The sequence below is a fragment of the Adiantum capillus-veneris genome, chromosome 9, assembly GCF_014529385.1.
Source record: "Adiantum capillus-veneris isolate H3 chromosome 9, ASM1452938v2, whole genome shotgun sequence".
In the NCBI taxonomy this organism is placed as follows: domain Eukaryota; kingdom Viridiplantae; phylum Streptophyta; class Polypodiopsida; order Polypodiales; family Pteridaceae; genus Adiantum; species Adiantum capillus-veneris.
This window is the reverse complement of record NC_140939.1, coordinates 161831417-161854551: the sequence shown is the minus strand read 5'-3', so window position 1 is coordinate 161854551 and position 23135 is coordinate 161831417.

Here is a 23135-nt window from a genome sequence, read left to right as displayed (position 1 = left end):
CTTCATATGGACCAATGAATGTGAGGAGTCATTTTAGAAACTAAAAGATGCACTGGTATCTGCACCAATTCTAAAAGCACCAGATTCGTCAAAGATCTTCCATGTACATGTAGATGCTTCGGCATTTTGCAATAGGCTGTATATTAGCACAACCAGGGGAGGGTAATACAGATTTTCTGATTAGTTATGCTAGTAGACAACTCAACAGTGCAGAAAAGAATTATACCACCATTGAAAGAGAAGGATTGGGTATGATATATGCGGTAAAGAAATTTCGGCATTACTTACTTGCAAACAAATTCACATTTTTTTGTGGATCATCAGGCACTCTTGTACTTAGTAAACAAACCTTGTAACACGGGATGAATTGTAAGATGGTTCATTGTGTTGCTGGAGTTTGATTTTACGGTAGTAGTTAAGAAAGGAAAAACTCATCAAAGAGCAGACCACCTTTCTCAATTACTACATGGCGAAAAAGCTACTGGGGAGATGACGATCTCCCAAACGCATACCAGTTTAATATGGAGATGGTACCAAAATGGTTAGAGCAAATTATTCCGTTGCTGACATATGGAATGAATCTTGACGACAAACACACGGTGGAAGATGTTAGACAAGCACTAAATTACACAATGCTTGCGGGAAGAATGTACCATCATGGAAACGATGGGAGTCTAAGGTTGTGTATAGGCCCAGAGGAGTACGAAGCGTATCTAGAGGAGGCCCATACAAAAACAGGGGAATTCCATCAAGGAAATCAAATGACCTATGAACAATTAAGAAGACTTGGAGTGTATTGGCCAGGAATGGCAGGTGATGTAGCTAATTACATCAAGAAATGCAACTTTTGCACATCCAATACCACTGTGGATTATGCCACATTATACCAAGTGACAGTAGCACTCGCATGGAGTGATGCTATTGTGGAATATTTGACTAATAAAGAGTTTCCAGGAGATTGGTCTAAAGCCAGACAAAAGGATTTACAAATCGAAGCGAATAGGTATACCCTCATTAGTGACCAATTGTATAAAAGAGGAACTGATGACCAGCTGAGGTTAGTTCCTCATGAAAATGACCACTTTCCATTATTGGAACAAGCTCATGCAGGCATAGCAAGAGGTCATTTTTCAGCGGAGAGAACCGTAAAAATCATTATGGTTGTAGGCATATGGTGGCCGACCATGATCCAAGATGCATCAGAATTCGTGAAAAGGTGTGATGAATGTCAACGCACTAAGGTACCAGTTAAAAGAGACGAAATGCCTTTAAGACCAATGATGAGTGCTCGAGCATTCGCTAAATGGGGATTGGACTTTGTTGGTCCTATTAATCCACCAGCGTATCGTTCACAAGCACAATATATCATAGTGGCCACGGATTACATGACCAAATGGGTGGAAGCAAAAGCCACAACCAAAGCAGACGCTAGAACCACGGCACAATTCTTATACGAATATGTGTTTACACGTTATGGCCTTCCAATCGAGCTGGTGAGTGATAGAGGGACACACTTTGTAAATGAATTTATCCAACATCTCTTCAATGAGTTTATGGTAATTCATCGCAAATCTTCACCCTACCATCCACAAGCCAATGGTCAAGCAGAAGCGACCAACAAAATATTGTGCACAGTTCTTACAAAACTGGTCAGTGAAACAAGAACGGACTGGGATCAAATGCTATATTCGACATTGTGGGCTTATCGAGCTGCATATAAAACAACACTCAATGCTACACCATTTAATATGGTATATGGGTTAAATGCAATATTGCCTATTGAATTTTTGATTCCCACACTAAGGGTAGCCACACAATTGGACTGGACGGGGCATGCGCTTTCAAAACGGTTAGCGGACCTTGAAAAATTAGATGAGTTACGACTCAATGCTGTAGCAGCCATATATGCAAAAAAAAGACAACAGAAAGAGTTTTTTGACAAACATGTCAAGAACAAGGAGTTTAAAACGGGCGACTATGTCTTAGTATACACCCTTAAACAACATGCCAAGAAGCTAAAGACAGTCTATCGCGATAGACTTGCTATTACACTTAGACAAGTAAAATTTTGATTTTGACTTCATGAGGGGTACTAACAAGGAATAATGACCACAAATATGAAATCAAAGTGCAAAATTGATCTCTCTTGGCCAAGTAACTGAGTCTATCGCGATAGACTTGCTATTTTTATCTTTGGGGGGAAGGCTTTTCAAAATTTTCACAAGACAGACTTGGGGAAGCATATGGAGGCAGTACACCAAATTTGGTGACAAGATGGACTCATATGGCAAGCCGAGATAGACTGGACAGCAACTCAGAGTCAGAACAGGGCATCTCAAGGGCAGACAGTTAAAATTCACATGTGAGAGGTCAAGAAACCTTACATCAACTAGGAGAAGGCAGACAGATGATCACAGAGCCAAAATATGACAAAATGACACTAAGTCCCAGTCTATCGCGATAGACTAAGCAGAGTGATATAGAACCATCTTATCAAAAATTGGAATCAACAGCTGGCTTCAGCATGATGCAAGAGGACTACCCACTAAGTTTGAGCCCAAAACAACACAAAATGAAGGAGATAGACCAACATCTCCTTGGAGGGAATTTGGAAAAATGGAAATTGATCCAAAAAGGGGTCACTTGACATTCATTTGAGGTGGAAATGAGATCAGATCATGTGCAAGACATGAGAAACCAACTGGTGGGGTCACAAGTGGAAAATATGTCCCTTGTCAAAAGATAGCCAGTCTATCGCGATAGACTGGGCAGAACTTGCAAATGAGCTGATTTTTCAGTTTGTCACTATAGGGTGACCTTACATGCCCTATGCACATACACCACACAAAATTTCAAGGCATTTGAACTTGTTCTCCTTCATCAACAACATTAATTTGAAGCCGTCAGAGTCGGACAATGAAAGAGCTTGTCTATCTGCTAACATTTTACCTTAACACATCTTGGGATTAAGAAGGCTCATCTAGATGCATGATTAAGTGGTAATCAATTTAGAAGAGAAGTACTATATTTGTACATTAATTGTTATTTGTGAATACAGGATCTATGGATGCTTCTCTGGGAAAAAGAAAAGGCAAGAACCTAGCAACGGAAGGTGCAATACCCTATGCACTTCTACCCAATTCATTAAAGCCAGCAGCCACCTGGATACCTGTAGACGTGCAACAAGCAACAGCCTTTCAAATCTATCAAGGTTCATATGTGGATGACAAAGGAAATTTAGTGGATACAATGATGATCCCTAAGGAGGCAGGAAATTACCTGAAAAGATCACCGCAAAGGTCATGGCTGAAAAAAGTTGGCTCGTGGAACTTTGTCTCACTACCTCTAGTGGGGATAGATTTCAAGAGGGTACAACACCTAATTGAGACTATCCAAGAAGATGGAACTTGCAGGGTGGCAGGCATGGATAATGAAGTGATGGAGATTCAAATCACCAAGGAAATCATCAAAGAGGCATTGAAATTGTCTGATCAGGGAGCCAACATGAGAGAAAGAAGGAAGAACCTCACAGTCTACCTGCAAAGGTCCAAACTGCCTTCTTTTGAACTCATAGCAAACCTGGAAGTAAGAGAACTGACACAGGTATACAGTCAGTGTTTGTTGAGCTACAGCAAGAGACCGCCTAGATACACTACACCACACGGGGTCATCTCAACAACACTGACCTGGGCTATGGGAATGACACATGAGTTATATATAGATCACGCATCATATCTGCTTGAAGAAGTGACAAAGCTACGGCAGGACAAGCCAAATTACATTGCAGGAGGAGAAGTCCTCACCAGAATAATATACCAGGCCATAGGTGCGACAGATCAGCCGCCACGTGCTCCTCATCAAAACGACTGGCTGGTGTTAAGAGAGAATATCAAAGACAGATCACAAAGGCGAGTACCGGCCTCTACTAACACCATTGGAGGACGCAGGCTGGAAAGAGTAACCAGAAGTACACAGGAAAAGATGGAAGAAGAAAGAAAAACTGAAGAAGAAGATTTGTGACTAAAGAAGTGGAAAGCGGAAATGGAGAACAACACCAGATTGCAGAAGGTAGCAAAAATGAAAAGAATGCTAGAAGGCTTTGTTCTCGAGAGATCTCTATGAGGCGATGTAGGCGCCACTTGGAGACCTTCTAGTAGCACTTACACATTGAGAACAAAGAATAAGCACAACCCAGCTTCCGAGTTCGACTGGTTTGAGAGGTACATCCAAGAAAGAAATGCTACGGATGAACCAGAACTGCTACTAGAGGAGGATCTCCAAACCTTGAGAGATCAGTTAAGGCCAACTTCACGAGATCAGGAAACACCACCTCCATCTCCAAGGCCAGAGACAAGTGAGAGGCAATCAACCCCACCTGCTGACTATCCTTCGCATTCAGAGAGCTCACATCGTGATGAGAGGGTTCATACACCACCCAATGAAGAAGAAGAAGAAAGAACAGATGGTCACCCAAACACTGGAACAGTATCACACATTGATAAAGGCAAGCAAAAAGAGGTGGATCTGACAAAAGAAAAAGCTTCCTCCTCTCAAGAAATTGAGCTAGAAGCTACTATAGACCTAGATTTACAGTCAATGGAGACCCTACTAAACCGAACAAGACTACACAGTCAGTGGTTAGCCGATCAGAACAGGTCCAACAAAACGAAGTTAGAAAAAACCCATCAAGAAGTTCTGAAGCTGTAGGAGCAAAGAGATGACACCCTAAAACTGATCAGCATCAGAGATGCTGAGATCTTGGGGCTCAAAAGCAGAGTAAACCTCCTCAAGGAAAATTTACAGGAGTCTGAAAATTTCAATGCCATTTGTGAAGATACAATTAATGTATTTCTTGAAGATGTCAGTGACAGAGATGAACAAATCCAAAGGTTGGAAAAAGAAAAGCAAGATGCCTTGAAGACAGTCAAAAGTTTGCAAGTCGTAATCGATGACTTACAAATTGAAGTTAAGGATTTGAGATCAGTAACAGATATACAAGCAAGGAAAATAGAACGAGCAAAGAAACAAAAAACGTTGCTACCAACAACACCGGTGGTCGAACCGCAAGAAGAAGTGGCTGCACTGAAGAGAGAGCTGGACTTGGAAAGAAAACAATGCTTAATGATAGCCGAAAGTGTGCTTAGAGCAGAGGATCAATTACAAAGGCAAATTTCGGACTTACAAAGTGAACAGCAACAAGGACCAGCTCATGACAGTGAAATAGAAAGCACTGTTTCCAAGTCCCTCAGGGAGGAAAATGAAAATTTGCACATCAGGGTAAAAGAGTTAGAGGAGTCTGCAGCTCAAAAAAAGATGGAATTTCAAACTCTCCAAATCAATAATAGAACAATGGCTGCACAAATTGCAAGTCTTCAAACTGCAAGGTAACACCAAGGATAGGTATGAGTGCACCTGGAGCAAGCAGCCACGGATTTGGCTGGACTGGCATAAATATATGGGGGTGAAGATGACTATGAGGAAGAATCAGATGATCATGAGGCCCCAGATACGCAGACTGATCAACCTGGCTCCAGAGACCAAGAAATAGACGAAGATTCAGTCACAAAATTTGAAGAGTAGAAGCTGGCCGAACAAATGGAAAAGCAATCAGAAATGATGTGGTACAAGGCCATGCAACTAGAGAAGGAGTTGCTACAAGGGCTCTCCAGATCAGGCAAGACAACAGCAGAGCTACGGGAAGAATGGAATGCCCCTATGTTACCCTATGCTCTGCTGAAATACAAAATTCCGACACATCAACGACAGCTCGCAAAGGAAGAACAAGTGCCAGTATTTGAAGGAGAATTACAGGATCGGGAACAGCAAAACAGGATAGTAGACAGCCAGCCAAAGTGGAGGCGTCAATGGCTTTTGGATCACCCTAACAACCTGATCCACTTAGTCAACCCACCGCCTGAGCTGAGGAATGATAGGAATTTTTTCCCAACGCCCCGAACTTACACTTACAGCCAACATAAAGCATTACAAAGCAGAAATCCTACATGGCTGAACTATCCAGTATTGCCAGGGCCTGCTGAGAGAGAGAGAATATCCGGTTCTTACATGGTGAAAACCCTTCAGGGCGCCATCGCAGAATTCGGAGGCTCTCCCGACCTATCCTGCAAGATGCTATGTAAAATAGCTCGAACTTTTTTGGCCCGTCTCACAATGTTCTCAGAAAGCTGGACTTCAGAGTACATGAATACAGAAAGAAGCATCTCAGAGTTGTCATATGATCTAAGTGGGCCACCTACAGAGCCAGTGTTGTATGCCTACTTCAGACGGCAAATGTTTTTGCCAAGCTACCATCTCCAAACATTTGAAGAAGCATTTTACATAGGCTTCTTCATGTACAAATCAAAAAATTTTGGCCCATTAATGGCAAGAGAGTCTATGCGATATGATGCGTTTCTACATCAAATCAACCAAGAAGCAAGACATCGACACTGAAGACAAAGACGATCATGTCGTGGTAGACATGAACTAGGAGGGGGGGAGTGTTGAAGCCCAAGTTGTTCAACGGTTGTAATGAGCCCACCTTGTAAAGCCTATCAAATTCCCATTTTTATGTCAAAGACGTCTTATCATTTTGATCCACTTGTCTGGGTTATGTAAAGATGAATCAGTCAGTCAGGACCCATATTTGTTCCCACTTTGTAATTATGAGGAAGAGAACCCCATGTACATTTTTGAGCTAAGGTGACTAAAGTATAAAAGTCACCTTAGAACCATTTTTTGGAATAACATTTGAATATTAATCCTGTTTCGTACGAGTCTGAGTGAGAGAGAGTGAGAGTGAGAGTGTATCTTATCCTCTTCGCTACGCGCTTCTCCCTCACCGAATTCACGACGTGTCCACACCATCGCGGTAGCCTCTTCGAGAGCTACGCGCCCATGCAACGCATTCACATTTTCGAGCTGTTCGCGATCCATCCTTCCTCGAGCTTGTTTTGCTTGTAAGTAGCACAAACAGTGTCTGTTTTCAACAATCAAGTGCTTTATGGAATGAGAAAGAGATTAGCTACACATAGATACTCATAAACTTAGGTTTTGCACACTTTTGGATTATGGCCTGTGAGTCTATCACGACTGTATTCGAGATAACTAGGGTTCAAATCTGGTGAGATTAGACTTATAGGTAAGTATATCCTAATGAGAGGATGGTGCCTAGTAAGTTTGATACAATTCCGAGTTCATTTGAGGTGTAAACGGTGTTGTGAGCGTTTATGGATATAGTGGGTTGCATTCTTAAAGGGTTAGTGACTGATGCATCATAGGAGTGTGTATGTGTAGATTGGTCTCATCCTGACAAGCTAACAAGATTGCTTCCGTGCACCTACGGGTTAGTCGTGTCATCGGATGATAAGTATGTTGTCTGTGTCGTGCTTGTGAGCATGAACAGGGGAGTAGTTTTTCCCTAAAACACTTAGCTCCCATTCCTTACGCTGCGAGAGAGGACGTTGGGGAACTGGCGAGGAGTCTCATCAACTTTGCACCTTATGCCCTCGTCAAGTGCAAGAGAGTGAGTACCACACACTACTTGAGTGCTCAGATTTTGACCACATTAGGTCCTCTTTTCCCCATATATTCAGCCATGAGCTCTGCCTAAATACCTTCCTCTCCCAACCATGATGTGGACTCTCTATTGCGACGCTCATTTCAGCCATTTTTGAGCATCAAGATTCACTTATGACCTCCACTTACACCACGTGACATGTTCATTTGGTCCCATAGGTCATATTTGACCTCTGAGGACGATAATAGAACTATCTGTGTGTGTGTGTGTGTGTCTGTGTGTCTCTCTCTCTCTCTCTCACGCACACACACACACACACACACACACACACACACACACACACACACACACACACACACACACACACACACACACACACACACACACACACACACACACACACACACACACACACACACCACGGTCTCCATCTTGCCAAAACTAAGTTTTCTATGAATACCACTTTGAATCAAGATTGCCCTCACATCCTGAGGGGTTTTCATCATCTCTCTCTCTCTCTCTCTCTCTCTCTCTCTCTCTATAGTGTGTAGTATTAGTGTTATTTTTCGGTGTGCACGGGCCTGGCGTAGAGGCCGTCGGGGTCCGTTTTGCTCTTGTGCTTGTCAGCATCTACAAGAGCATGTTTTGCCATAAACTTTTTATGGTTTTCATGCAATTGTCATGGTTGGGAGTGATGATTTGAAAGTGTCAATGTAGAGAACAAGCAATCACTTGGAAGAGGAGTTTTATGTTGTGGACGAATTTCAAAGATGACGGTTTGAAATTCTACTGGCATGGATGTTCCATTGGTGGATGTTCCCTACATAGACCTTACTAGTCCAAGCAAGGAACAACTCTTTAGAGAACAAGCATTGCAAAACTCTTTCAAGGTAAGGAGTTTAAATAGTATTTTATCATTTTTTAATGCAATAACAAAGCCCAACACTTTGACAAAGCTTCTTTTAAAGATAGTGGAAATCAAACAAGTGTCGAATATACCAAAGGTGTACAATGGTAACATGGTGTTTCAGTTTACATTGACCTTAGGAAAGGTTCATCCAATGGATGCTATGGAACATAAGTATGATCCACACCATTGGACCAAACCGCAAACCTCGAATATTGCATTTCGTGGAGTGTGTCACAAAAGTCAGTGTGTAGGTGCTCTCCCAAATTGGTTAATTTTGGGAAGTCAAACACAACACATTCCAATGGAATGCTAAAATTACCTTGCATGGGTGAGTTTTGCAATGGACTAGGTGGTTAGCTTAATTGCCACTATTGCAGTCAACCACCCATTTGTTTGCGTACATGTGATTGCTCCGTATATTATGTCATGCCAAGGGATGAGAGTATGAGCAGATTAACATCAAGGAACTCACCAACATGACATACGGGATGGGTCGTCAAAAGGGCTCACCAATAAAACTAAAGAAATGGTTGCACGAGTTCTTAGTGTGGATAGGCATGCAGGTGCAAGAAAGGTGCAAATGTGTGTGGCAAAGGAAATTGTGATAACTTTGATGCAAGAGGGGGGCTCTAGCCATGTGCTTGGTGAGCAAGAATTTCTAAATGTTGTTGAGGCAATGGGCCTCGTGGTGGAGGACAATTGGTGAGGTTGCTTTCATTTTCTCTTGTTTAGACATAATATTTCAAAGTATTTAACTCTAAAGTACAAGTTTCAAAGGTCTATGGTGACTGCAACTAGGAATGGGCCAATAAAGGAGAGCTTTGGTGTGGGCTCATTGTTGCGGCTAAAAAGAGATTGCGCATATGATTTTTTCACAAAAGCAGGTTTCCTGGGCAAGCATCAGAAGGGGAGTGTTGTTTTGTGTTCAAGATGTCTACAGTAGGTCCTGCGTTTGGATTGGATTTGGTTAATCGAATGCGACAAAGTGGACCTGGAGATCTTCGGCTTGCCTGGGTGTAATTTGATCACACTCACTGAGTGGCTAATTGGGTGATGATGGCACGCCAAGTTTACAATCCAGGGTTTGTTGTCTTAAGAACATATTTCGAAATTTTGGCATATCTTAAGAAACAACCAAAAACATGTTTGCTAATGTGCTTGTCTTCTCGTGCATGCAAGATCTCCTCACTATTGCAACATGTGAGATGAAAGAGGAAGACATGGAAGCACAAATTATTTTCTGGTAGTGCATAAATGAAGTTATAGAGGGTCATGGATGTGAGAGAGCAGATTTCCATGGATTCATGGAGGACGAAGCTCAAGCCAATTGGAATGCAGTTCCCACGGTGTTCAATGGTGGCAAAGACAATGTTCTACAACATCAAGAGCGATCTTGTCTTTTTCATTGGAAACAGAGCATGGTGGCACACACCACCAAGTGTATTGTCTCTTCATCTCAAAAAACCCACAAAGACATGTGCGAAAAGTGGCGTCTAGCCCCCTCTAAAGAGGAAACTGCAATGGAGTCTCGTCTACTTCGAGAATGGTGGCGTAATGAAAATTGCATGGATAAAAACATCCCTGCAATGCACTCTTGGTTGAGTTGGTGGGAGGTGCATATTGCACATTGGGAGAGCTTCATGTCAGCAATAGAGAGAAGTGATAATTGGGCAAACATTCCAAGAACCAACTTGGCTGAGAGCAAGCATGGTAGCTGGCTTGTAGGCGAAGGGTTCAGAAGAAAAATCTCATTGTATGATGCATGTACTTCAGATATGGAAAATGCAATACTACAAAGCACAAAGGCATTTTCTTACGCTCAAGGTAAGAATGTTGGAAAGGGTCCTTCATTAGAGAGGCTAAAGGAAAGAGTTTTCTATATCCAGCACAAGTGATAAGAATAGTAAATGAGGCTACATCTGGAACACCCAAGTATAAGTCTTGTACCCCGCTTGAAGTAGACAAAGAAACACTTCGGAAAAAGCGAGGGCCAGTGATTGTGATTGATGTGGAGGATGAATCGACACATAGGCCATCGTAGAATGCAAAAACATGAGACCGCACAACACATGAAAGGCCAAGGAAGATCATTTTCACAGAAGATTTAGAGGTAGTAGATGGAAGTGAAAATTCCAAAGAGAAGACGAAGATTTGTGTTTTGGAACGAAAGTTCAATGAAGCTATGTGGGCAGTCAGAAGAACCCCAATCGGTAGTCGTGTGACATGCAGTGGCACCCCCAATGGTGGAAAGAGATGTGAACAAAATATTGTGGCATGCAGTAAAGGGACTCCTGCACCATCCTTTGAGGGGTATAGAGAACATCCAAATGGGCTACTCAAACAATACTTCTAGTTTCCTCTCGGACATGTTATTCATTACTATGTGGTGGATCATGATATAGAACCAAGGCCAGCTCCTCCTCCAACAACTTGGCCGGTTGATCTAGGAACAAATATCACAGATGAAGAAGTTGAGATACTACTTGAAGGAGGATTTCAAGTGGAGGCAATTGGAAGAGACCAAGACAGTGAAACAACCATGCGAACTCCTCCTAGGGGTGGAGGTGATTCCTTTTCAGCTTCAACAAAATCAAGTAGCAATGGTTCAATACTAAGAAATGTCATAAAAGTCAAATTTTGGACTTCCATTTTAGAGGAGGCAGCTAAGAAAATTGGGCTTGATTTTTGTTTAAAGGCAAAGGTGATTGAAGAGAAATGCATTGTAGACAAAGCACATGAAGTCTTCAAGGTTGAGCATCACGCAGTAGATGGCATGTGGGGGTGTATGAGGTGCACATCAAGGATGAACCCTATTGCACATGCCATGATTTCATCTATAGGGAGGCCAAGAAAAAAATGTATTTGGCTTGCAAGCACTTGTACTTCATTTTCTTGAGAGTTCTTAAAATAAGCCAAAATGCAAACATGTTCATACATCAACCTGTGCTAAGCAAAGTACATGTCTACAATGCTCTTAGCTGTGAACACAAAAATCCAAACTTGAAGTGAAGCCCATAATTGTACATTTTTGTGAGGCATTTTCCACCATGTATTGTAGTTGGCGAAGTTAATAAAGATTGGGTAGAAATTGGACCTTTGGTAAAGATGTTTTGGATTATCTTGGGTTATACAACTTATAATCTCTCTTTTTGTTCGCAATAACCTTGATGTAGATTGATTTAGGTGTATACTTCTCCTGGAGAGAGAGAGAGAGAGAGAGAGAGAGAGAGAGAGAGAGAGAGAGAGAGAGAGAGAGAGAGAGAGAGAGAGAGAGAGAGAGATAGATTTTATTATCGTCCTCGGAGGTCAAATATGACCTATGGGACCAAAGTTACATGTGATGTAGTATGTGTATGGCTGATGAGTGACTCTCAATGCTCCAAAATTGGGGTGATGAGAGTCGTAATGGAGAGTCCGCACTATGGCTGGGAGAGGAAAGTGTGTAGGTCTATGCCATGACTGAAAATGTGATAAAAGCAAGTTCGAATGTGACCAAAAGCTGAGCACTCTAGTAGTGTTTGGTAGTCAGACTCTCGAACTTGTAGTGAGCATAATGTGCAAAGGTGATTTGACTCTTCTCCATTGCCCGAACTCCCTGTCTCGCATCGAAGGAAATGGGAGCTAAGCCAAAAGGCTGGGATAGTGCGTATCACCGACAAGGGGATAGGCTCAATCATGTAAATGTGAGTACGGTTTCCTATTTCAGCGAAGAACATGGTTTTGTACTTGGGGGCAATATGGGTGGTGTATATATGAAGCATGACCCACCGGATTTCTCCCAAGCCGTAATACATTGGCGTTGTAGGAAAGCTTCATTCACTTGGGAGTCAATTGAAGCATCATGTAGAAAGTGTAATGCATCCCATCTCCCAACCACTTCTCTATGTCTTGCATCCATCCCGTGCTCAAGATCTTACTTTTACTCGTCTTTTGAACTTTTTTGCTTGCTTCCCATGCAATTGTAGGAAGTCAATGTGAGGGATTTTGACGCATCTTTATCATGTACTCCACAACCCTTTCCACGCCCATAACCTCAACTGGAAGAGATCTTAACTTAAGAAGTAGGAGCATAAATGGTGTTTGTGTCTTAACTTGGAGAAAGTTTGTGAGAAAACACTTTTGGACATTCTCAAACTCTTTCCAAGTAGACTTCGAGATGCTCCCACTCCACACTTCAACTCCATAAAGAAGAACCTGTGTCACCAATGCATCAGAAAGATACTTCTTGAGAACCCAACACTTGATATTTCTCGCATTACACATGTTCTCAAATGTATAATATGCTCTCTTTCTCGCTTCCAAAGGACACATAGCACATTCATGCCACTTGTGATTGGATGGAACTTAAAGCTCTCAAAAACTTCAACTGTCTCATTGTTGTACACAATGCATGGCTTCTCCTTATGGTTGGTTTTCACAAGCATAACCTTTGTTTTGTATTGATTCACAATAAGCCCACTATGGAAGCAAAAGTTCTCAAGGATAACCATAAGCTTTTGTGAATCTTCTAAAGTGTGTGCTAGAAGCACTACATCATCCACATACAACAAAAGCATGATTATCGCATTGCAAATAATGTCCTCTTCATTGCCTTCTTGTTGCATAAAGTCAACTACCATTTGTTCCAATTGATTGATGCATAGACCAAAGAGAGTTGACAACGGACATCCTTGTTTAACCCCAATAGTCCTTACAATTTTTTTTGAAATTTCTCTTCCCATGTGCAATTGACAAATCACCTTCTTATAGATTTGAGAAACCGCAAGCATAAACTCACTTGGCACTTGGAGTTCTTCCATCCTTTTCCACAAATTAGAGAGAGTCTGAGAGAGAGAGAGAGAGAGAGAGAGAGAGAGAGAGAGAGAGAGAGAGAGAGAGAGAGAGAGAGAGAGAGAGAGAGAGAGAGAGAGAGGAAGTCAAGGGAGAGAAAAAAGGAGCAAAAGTGATGGTGACGACAATGTGGGATCGAGGTGTGTTTACCAAGGAAAATAAATCTAAGAGAATGAGAGAGAGAGAGAGAGAGAGAGAGAGAGAGAGAGAGAGAGAGAGAGAGAGAGAGAGAGAGAGAGAGAGAGAGAGAGAGAGAGAGAGAGAGCAAGCAAGACGAGGTCGAGCGACAAAGGATCAAGAGAGATAGATAGATAGATTGATTATCATCCTCGGAGGTCAAATATGACCTATGGGACCAAATACATACATTACAAAGGTATCTCCATCATATGACTAGTACAACTCAATTGGTTGGTACAAAGACTCGACGTGGGGGGAGTACTAGCTTTTAAGGGGGTCATACAAACGGGCACATGAGCTGCGTATCCTAAAATGGGAAGGAGGGGGACAAAATGACAAAACAAGGGGAAGAAACCTAAGTGGTTATTGTTGCTGGTAGCAACGGGGTCTTCTTAGGAGTTCAAAAATCGTGAATGAGAGCTTGCCCATCTCAACAGACTGCCCACTTTCCTTGTTTATGGGCGTCATGCATTTTCTTGAGCTCGCTTGCTTTGAGTTTGAGTTGGTTTAGTTAACTCCTCAGCAATCCAAAAGTTTGTTCCCTTGAGGAGGCGGGATTGGCGTAAAAGCCTCAACCGCTTCTCTTTATCCTTGAAGGTAAGTGTGCATTGACCAGGTGGCAAGCATCCGTTTGTGTCATTGAGCCAAGAGACTATGTTGGGCTCAATAGTGATTGGCTGCAGGATGTCATTGAGCTTGATGATTTCTTCTTTGAGAGTGTCCTCGGTGGTACACCATAGTGATAGGAGCCCTCTGATCCTCAAAACAAGGGATTCTCGTAGCAGGCGTTCTTGGAGGGTGGCCTTTAACTCGGTACTGATATTCTGTGTGAAGCCATCTGTGACACCTCGCACTTCCTTTTGGACCTTCATGACAGACTCCACAATGGAGGCTTCAATCTCTTGTGCTTTTGTAATTAGAGTCTGGCTCTCTTCTTCCTTTGTGACCTCGAGCTTGTGTAAGCATTTCTTGAGGGCTACATTTTTCCTAATGAGCTCTTGGATTTGGGTCTCAACAGCCGAGACTCTGGCTTCTTGGCGGGTGAAGGAGTCCTTCCTGCGGGCAGCTACCCCAGAAAGAAAACTTTGGCATGCACCTGAATCCGGTGTGCTAGGAGTAGTCATCATCACAAAAGTGCATGAGAAATGGCGCCTGCAGGTCAAATGACCTAGCCCAAAAACAAAGAAGCCGAGTGGTTGGAGTCCAAGGTGGCGGTCAACTGAGGCGACGGACATGGTTTGCTAGTTGTTGAACCCGGTTGAGGCCAGCGGGTTGTAGCTGAATTTGCAATGTTGCCCGAGACTGGAGTAGGGCATAGCTAGTAGTCACCAAGGCTCTCGGGGGGTTCACCGTTCAGTACCCCCTATATAACGTGCGTTCGTGGGCTATTAACAAAAACCCCTCTTTTAACATGTCTGAATGAATAAAATGACCCCTTATTTTATGATTTTTTCCAAAATTGAATATAAAAACCCCTTATTTTAATGTATCTCTGTTAAATTGGCTAATTTTTTTGAATTTTAAAACCCCTCCTTTTGAACTCACGTTATACATTAACATGATCACATAGTGCACCCCCCGAGCCAGGGCTGCCATGAGCACGCGAGTAGAGCACGGCATAATAGTAGTTGCCAGAGCCGCAGGGTACTGGGATGAGAGCTCCAGTAGAGCAAGGCAAAGCTTAACCTTAACGGCCCCCTCTCAGGGTTGCCCCTCACCGAGGGGGAGACTGTGGGAGAGGAAGAGAGGCTAGGGTTAGCGCTCAGGAGAGAGAGAGAGAGAGAGAGAGAGAGAGAGAGAGAGAGAGAGAGAGAGAGAGAGAGAGAGAGAGAGAGAGAGAGAGAGAGAGAGAGAGAGAGAGAGAGAGAGAGAGAGAGAGAGAGAGAGAGAGAGAGAGAGAGAAAACAAAGTTGAGAAAATAAGGGAGAAAGAATCTTTTTGGAATTTTCTTGCCGAATTCCAAAAAAGCACTCACCAAAAAATATCACCCTGTTGAGCTATATCTATTAGTTAAGAAGGAAAATTATCAATCCAAACCAAAAGTAGCCCTATATCAGCAACATAAATGGTTGTTGTGCTTCATGCTAGGTAAAGTTAGCACTAGGTCAAGACATATGGTAGCTAATGAGTTTAGTGCAAACCAATGCAAATCTAGTAGGAAAAAGAGTAGTTTCATTAGTATACTAGCGAAGGATATTCAACAAAAAGGAATCTACACGGCCTATCAACCCAAGGTATCCCTCAAAACGAACTTAGCCCAAGCAGTTAGTACTTTATTTATGAAGGATTTTTTTTCTTGACTGACTCTTTCAGACGAGTGCAAATATCAAGCAACCCACAAATCTAATTCACAATAACCTTCTGCCTCACAAGATCCTATTCTGCCTCATGCAAAGCCCAAAATAAGTGTTTAAAGATTTGAAAACATAACCATGCCATCCCATGAGGAAGCAAAAGAATGATCACATATGTATACGAGCAACTGATACCTTATCAAACCTGAGTCAGCTTAGCATACCATCCCAAAAACTAAAAAACCAATTTAGTCCTAAATTGATAAGACCAGGACAAGTACCCGGTTTCTTCCAAAAACCATTTCTTCATGCATGCTTATCAAACATGCCTTTGAGATGTTGTATATATCATACTATCACCCATCCAATTCTCAATGAACAATAACAGATATAGTTTCTATCCCTCAATGTGATTATTCACATCATCATAACAAATCTTAAGGATACTAGAATCGCCCATCCAAATCGCAAGCAGACTCATGCCATATGCTTATCACGACACATTTAGACATGCTATGAGTTCCCAATTACCAAGCAAGAAGTAATACTTTCAAACTTAACCCATCAAGCCAAAGAACTCCACTTGAGAAGAAGAAGAAGCCAGAGGGTGGACTTTCAAGACCTGCTGCTTCACACTCCAAGTACAATCACTTAGGCAACTCTCTCAAACACACAACAATAGCTACTAATAACAAAGTATACATGAGCATACATGAGCCTACTAAGTGAGGGAGACCCTCACCTTTATAAAAGATTTCTGTGGATCCAGCTGAGAACCCAAAGAAATCGAATACAACTTCCGTCGCTCACCCTCGGCCAGTCATTTGGTGGAAGATGATTGCCATAAATAGGCCATGTGCATTGCCAGCATACATTCTCTAGTATAATGCAAAATCCTTGACTTCACAACTCCAATTCACCGCGCAACAATGCAATTTCTTTTTTTGAGTAAAACACTACAGAGCCATACGATATTGCCAATAATAGTGAGGTCAACCTAGTGGAAAAACTCCCAATAAAGACTTTTATGTTTGGTTATGATAAAAAAGAGGAACCATGGCCAGCGAAAGGAAATACCATCATGCAATTGTCAGCTAATACATCAGGATATTTTCTGTATCCAGATTTGTGTGTGTGTGTTTTAGTTATCTACATATACTACCCACAGAGAAACATACATATGTTGAAAGATCAAGGTACCCAGATAAATACAAGGTTTTTTATACAAAACAAACTTTAGACAACATGATTTTGTATAAATAAATGTCATTAGTTTGGTACAATTCACCATCCGAACGTAGAAATTCTTTTACAAACTACGAACCTGCAGTGAAGCAACCAAAATGCTGAATCAAAGAGAGTAGCCCTCACCTGCACCCATAGAACAACATAACATTCTATTAGCATTGGCTATGTATGCAGGTGATGTATGGGCATCCTCGTTGTTATCCATGTCACAAATTTTCAACTTTTCTTTGCAAATAAACTTTATTAAAAAAATATGAACTTTAACAAGACTTTGGTAGTTAATTACAACTTCATACCGAACTTCATCAGTTTACAACCTGCCAATGATTTTATTTTAAGTATATTTATAATTTATCTCCTTAGTCTTGCAGGTTTGATTAAGATATGCTCTCTGCCTCGACCATGCCCTGTTCTTTGCTGCAAATGATGCAATATATTCAGCCCTAGCTGCCTTAAGATTTTGTGAGATTTGTACTCTCTTGATTGGATCAACAATAGTACTCATCCGAGCAGTCATCCTATATCTTGGTAAACCCTGATAACAGTAGACAAATACATTTTATACACTCTTGCAAATTTCTTTTATATATGAAACCCTGACAGTTTTTGCCATAATTTTGAGCGACCTCCTCCGCCCTCAAGTGGTTGGACTCCATAAACACCAGAGTACAGCTACAATGATTAAACCTCAAGTAATCTGTACATGCTGTAGTAAAATGTCGAGTCAAAAAGTTTAGCAAAAACCTATGAAATTCTATTTGCCACTAGCTGTCTAGCTCCTATCCATGTCCCACTCTTAAAATATGCCTTGAGGTCGAGCCCTTCAAGGCCACAATCAACTAGGGTTATCTTTCAACCAATTTTAGGCCAGATATCAAGAACTTGAAGTCACTGAGTCCACTATTTTGTAGCAGGTTATGTATATTTACTAGCATTATTCTACATTCCATAAAGAGTTCCCTTGAAACTAAAGAGAAAGCCAAACCATCAGCTCCGAGAAGTACCAGCCCAAGCCAGAGAACCAGAGCCAAAGTAACACTATACCCATCTCGGTCAGAATCTTATTTTATGCCAAATCTCAAGTAGTAAAGCATAAAGAATAAAGAACCAGAATATATATGTATATAACTAGCTTTTATGGCAATATAGGTGAGATCTAAGCCAGGCATCCAAGTAACAAGTAGAAGGTCAAATTTTATTGTAAGTCAAAGCAAATAGTAAGTATCTAAACTAGAGTATATTTTATGGTAGCATCATCACTAGACGTAGTGGAATAAGTATGTACAAAACCAGATCTAAGCAAGATATCCAAGCAACAGGTGAAGGTTAGATGTTTTGTAATCATCTTTAATCTAGATACCAAAAAGGATCCCCTTTCAGAGACGTAACAGCCATGATCAGATAAGGTTTTAGCCAGAGCTAGAGCCAGAGCCAGAGTCAAGGCTAGCCATAAAGTAGGCTACTTCAAGCTATTACTAGATACAACCATTGTATGTGTATGGATATGTTTATCAAAACTATATCAAAGTAAAACATCCAAGCAGCAAGGTGAGATTCTTTGTAATTAAGAACAACCACCCTATACCATAATACCATACCTCATTTAGTCAGTAAAAGTATCTAAAAACCATCAGCTTCGAGAAGTATCAGCCCAAGCCAGAGTAACACTATACCCATCTCGGTCAGAATCTTAGTTTATGCAAAATCTCAAGTAGTAAAGCATAAAGAACCAGAATATGTATGTATATAACTGGTTTTTATGGCAGTACGAGCCAGATCTAAGCCAGGCATCCAAGCAACAAGTAGAAAACTAGATCCATGTCAGTCAAAATTTCCATGTTAAGAACAACCACCCTATACCATAACACCATATCACATTTAGCTAGTAAAAGTATCAAAAAACCATCAGCTTTGAGGAGTACCAGCTCAAGCCAAGGAAGTATCAGCCAGAGCTAGAGTAACACTATACCCATCCCGATCAAAATCTTAGTTTATGCCAAATCTCAAGTAGTAAAGCATAAAGAACCAGAATATGTATGTATATAACAGGTTTTTATGGTAGTATGCGCCAGATCTAAGCCAGGTATCCAAGAAACAAGTAGAAAATCAGATCCATGTCAGTCAGAATTACCCATGGGATCAAAGTAACAACTGAACTTTCAGCCCAGAACCAAAAAACTGATAAGTAGCATCCCCAATTAGAATACTATTCATTCCTTACCCTACTGATTAGCACCCTCACAATCATCAGGTGATTTGGCACTCAACCATGTTTACACTACCAGTATTTTATCAATTTTGAAAAGGTTGAACCTGTGAAGAGTCAAAGGAATATGCCATGGAAACCTTATTAGATACATCACATCATCCTCAAGGTAATTTTAGAAGCATTATCAAATATTAGATCCATTTTTTTTGAGCCAGTTATTAAAGAATGGTACACCTCTTAGACAAAGGTAGTGAGCATGATTCCTTCTCAAAAAAATTACACCCCAAGTACTGTAGCAGTTTATCAATGCCAACAAAAACCAATGTCAGTACAACAAAATCCCGTTTAGTCCAGCATCCAAAAGGGTCACAAAAGACCTTTGTAAAAAGACCCAAATGCTTATATATATTCCATGGCGGCATAACAGCGACACCACCAAGCTTTCAACCTTATACTCACCATCAATAAAAAAACCAGAAAAATATCCATATTTATGTTAGATTTGATGCCATTTTTTTGTACAGTAGCAAAAAGCTAAGTGTGTATGCAGTCAGTACCAGGCATGAAGTAAAAACCAAATTCTTTTGCTAACTACAAATCCAAATGAACAGTTCTTTCAATAATCTTAATGTCAAGAAATGGGTTTACAGTACCAAGCATCATTCCTACTCATTATATATCAAGCAAAGGAACTCCACCCGAGAAGAAGCAGAAGCCAACGGTTGGACTTCCAAGACTTGCTTTCCTTTTGCTATAGATTAATACACTCCAAACTCAACCACTTATGCACTAACCCTCAGTTACACATAGAGAATACAAAAGCACATATGCACCAACTAAATGAGGGAGACCCTCACCTTTTATATTGTTGCTGTGTAGAACAGGCCAAAATTCCACAACCCACACTTAGAGTCCTGCCGATCATCTACAACCATGTATTCGGTGGAGGTAGATAGCCTTGAATGGCCCATGTGCTTTGCTAGCATCACTCACTACAGATGTGATGATTCTCGATTTTGTCGGTAGAATTCGCGCGCTACAAAGATTCACCTAATTCTCTCTACTCGCTCTGAGTATGCCCCAATTTAGTAATGCTCACTAAGTGAAAAAATACCTTAAAGGGATTTTTAAAGCCTAGTTACACACAAAGCAGGTAATATTTTCGGCCAAGGGAACTTTAATTTCTCCATTTTAAGTTAATATTCCTTGACATTTGTGTATGTGATGTGTGTGTGTGTGTGTGTGTGTGAGAGAGAGAGAGAGAGAGAGAGAGAGAGAGAGAGAGAGAGAGAGAGAGAGAGAGAGAGAGAGAGAGAGAGAGAGAGAGAGAGAGAGAGCTCTTATTAACTCTCATCCACACATAGCTAAGATTAGTGCATTATGTCCATGTCCATGTGTGTGTGTGTGTGTGTGTAGGCCCTTCGATGCACTCACACCTACAAAGTGGGGTAGTCCAATGAGTGTTGGTTGTATGTGTGTAGGGGTTGGTTGCAAGTCTTGGAGGCCAATAAGAAGGCGTAGCAAACAATGGCATGGGCAGTGGAGTAAGGTCATGGCAAGGCAAGTGCACAAGCATGCATAGTAGGAAAGGGAGAGGGAGACATTTCCTTTGCACCTCTATCTTACAGGGCATCCAAGACCCCAAGCATGCAACCTCTCTCTCTCTCTCTCTCTCTCTCTCTCTCTCCACAAGCTACGGTTTGCCATGACATGTGTACGGAAAGCCAACTTGAGTGGCTAAATACTCCAACAATGGCTCTTGTCTGTGGAGGACTTGCTTCAAATATGAAAGTAGCACTAAAAAATGTAAAACAGTTTGTGTTAGCATCTTGGCTTATTGCTCATTGGTTGTCAAGATTGTTTTGTGATTCCTTGAGCTTGAATTGAAAATGTGCAAGTGAGAGAAAAAAAAATTCTCTCACCACTTAAGCCAAGTTAGGATTTGTAATGATTTTGTAGTGCAACAGCAAAAGTGGAGAATTTGTTTTTAGTTTGGACTTGTTGCTCTTTATTTTGAAGGATAATTGTGAAAATCTTCTCCAAAATGATCACTTTAAAAGCTTCTTCATTACTCTTTCTACTCTTGTTTTGTTTCAAATTTGAAAGTATGCCACATGATTTTGGGGTTACTTTTGGGGTGTGCATACGACGTTAAATTTGATTTGGTCATTCAGGAATTTTTTGGATTTGACAAACCTTTTGTGGACTTGAAGATATCATGTTGAGTTGCATGTGGTTTTGCAAAGACGTGTGCCTATTGATTGCAAGTGAGATGTTATCTCTTTTTACTAGGCAGTGGCCAATCACCTCTTTGTTTCCCTTATATGCGAGGTGGTTTCCATAGGAGAAGCATAAAGGCATGTTAATACCTAATAGAGCTAATCGTTGAATTCTTTTAACATGAATTTTAGAGTGATTTCAATGTCAATATGATGTGATGTGTATGCTATAGCAAATGGATAATGAGAGAGAGAGAGAGAGAGAGAGAGAGAGAGAGAGAGAAAGAGATAGAGAGAATGAGATAGCTAATGGGTGCAATCTTTTTCCGTGCAAGAGTGAGCATATTTTTTTTTGCACGTATTTATTTAGAGATAGAGGCGACGCTCATAAAAAATGACTACATGTGCTCAGACTTGGGCATAAAATAAACATTACTTATAAAGAGCTCTCTGACATAGGGATGTCTTGAATAAACATACGATATTTGTAGCTTTATTTCATCAACAACCATCACTTTTTTTTTGCATGTACCATTCATTGATTTGATAACATACAACACAAATCAAGTGATCATATTCCAGAATCCAATTCATTATTGCAATGTCCATATAATATAAAAAATAGTTCCATGAACAATTGATCAAAATATCAATTCAATTATATATCCCACGGCACAAATCAAGTGATCATATTCCAGAATCCAATTCATTATTGCAATGTCCATATAATATAAAAAATAGTTCCATGAACAATTGATCAAAATATCAATTCAATTATATATCCCAGGGCTGCAAGGCAATTGTTCTCAAGTGTTACCATAATCTAACTAATTGTAGTGGTGGCCGGTTTAAAAATTGGTGTTGCCTAAACTGATAGATCTCCACCAACAAATCGCACTACCTAAATGGACAAATTTGCACTAACATGAGCATCATGTGGAGCTAGCCTGAGTTGATTGCTTGCCAAATGGACTCCGAGTGGGCGAGATATGTCAGCTTAGAGTCGAATACAGTTAGTGGTGGAATTGTGGCAGATGCTTTTAATCTATTTTGGCGGCCTTGATTCACGGTCATGGTAGGGTCAAAATGCGGCAAGGCTTGGGGTTTGGAGTCGACATGGTGAAGTTTTGACCAATTTTTATTGCTTAAACATTAGGCGCACATGCATTAAATGGTGGCAGTTCCAAAGTGACACAAAAAAAGGTTTTTAAAAGGTATTGCGTGGGCAATTTTGGGGTTCCAACGGGTTGGATCACCGTGGCACACCACATTGGTGCAGACAAAGGTGGGTGAAGCTAGAAGTGGTGCCAAGCAATACGAGAGGGGCATATAGGTGCATAGACAAGGGTTTAAGCAGGTATAAAGGCCCTGGGTAGGCCATTGACAGTTGGGAAGCATGCTTGATGCGGTTTCTCAAGTCAAGAAGGCTCCAAAAGTAGACTAATTGGAATGGGTAGGTAGACGTGTAGAGCTCAAGTTGGGGAGCATGCCGGTCCCTTAGAAACATCAATCAGAGCTCTAGAGTGTAAGTTATGGGCAGAAAAGTTTGTTGGGGGCTAGTTGTGTGTCCACTTGATTGCATTGACAAGCATACCATCTAGAGGTTTTTGAGCCCCACAAAAGATCCTAGGATATTTCACATCATGTGGAGTTAGCAAGAATTAACAGTTCCCCAAACGGAATCCCGAGCGGCAAGTTATGCCAAGTTGAAGTTAGGAGCATCGGCTCG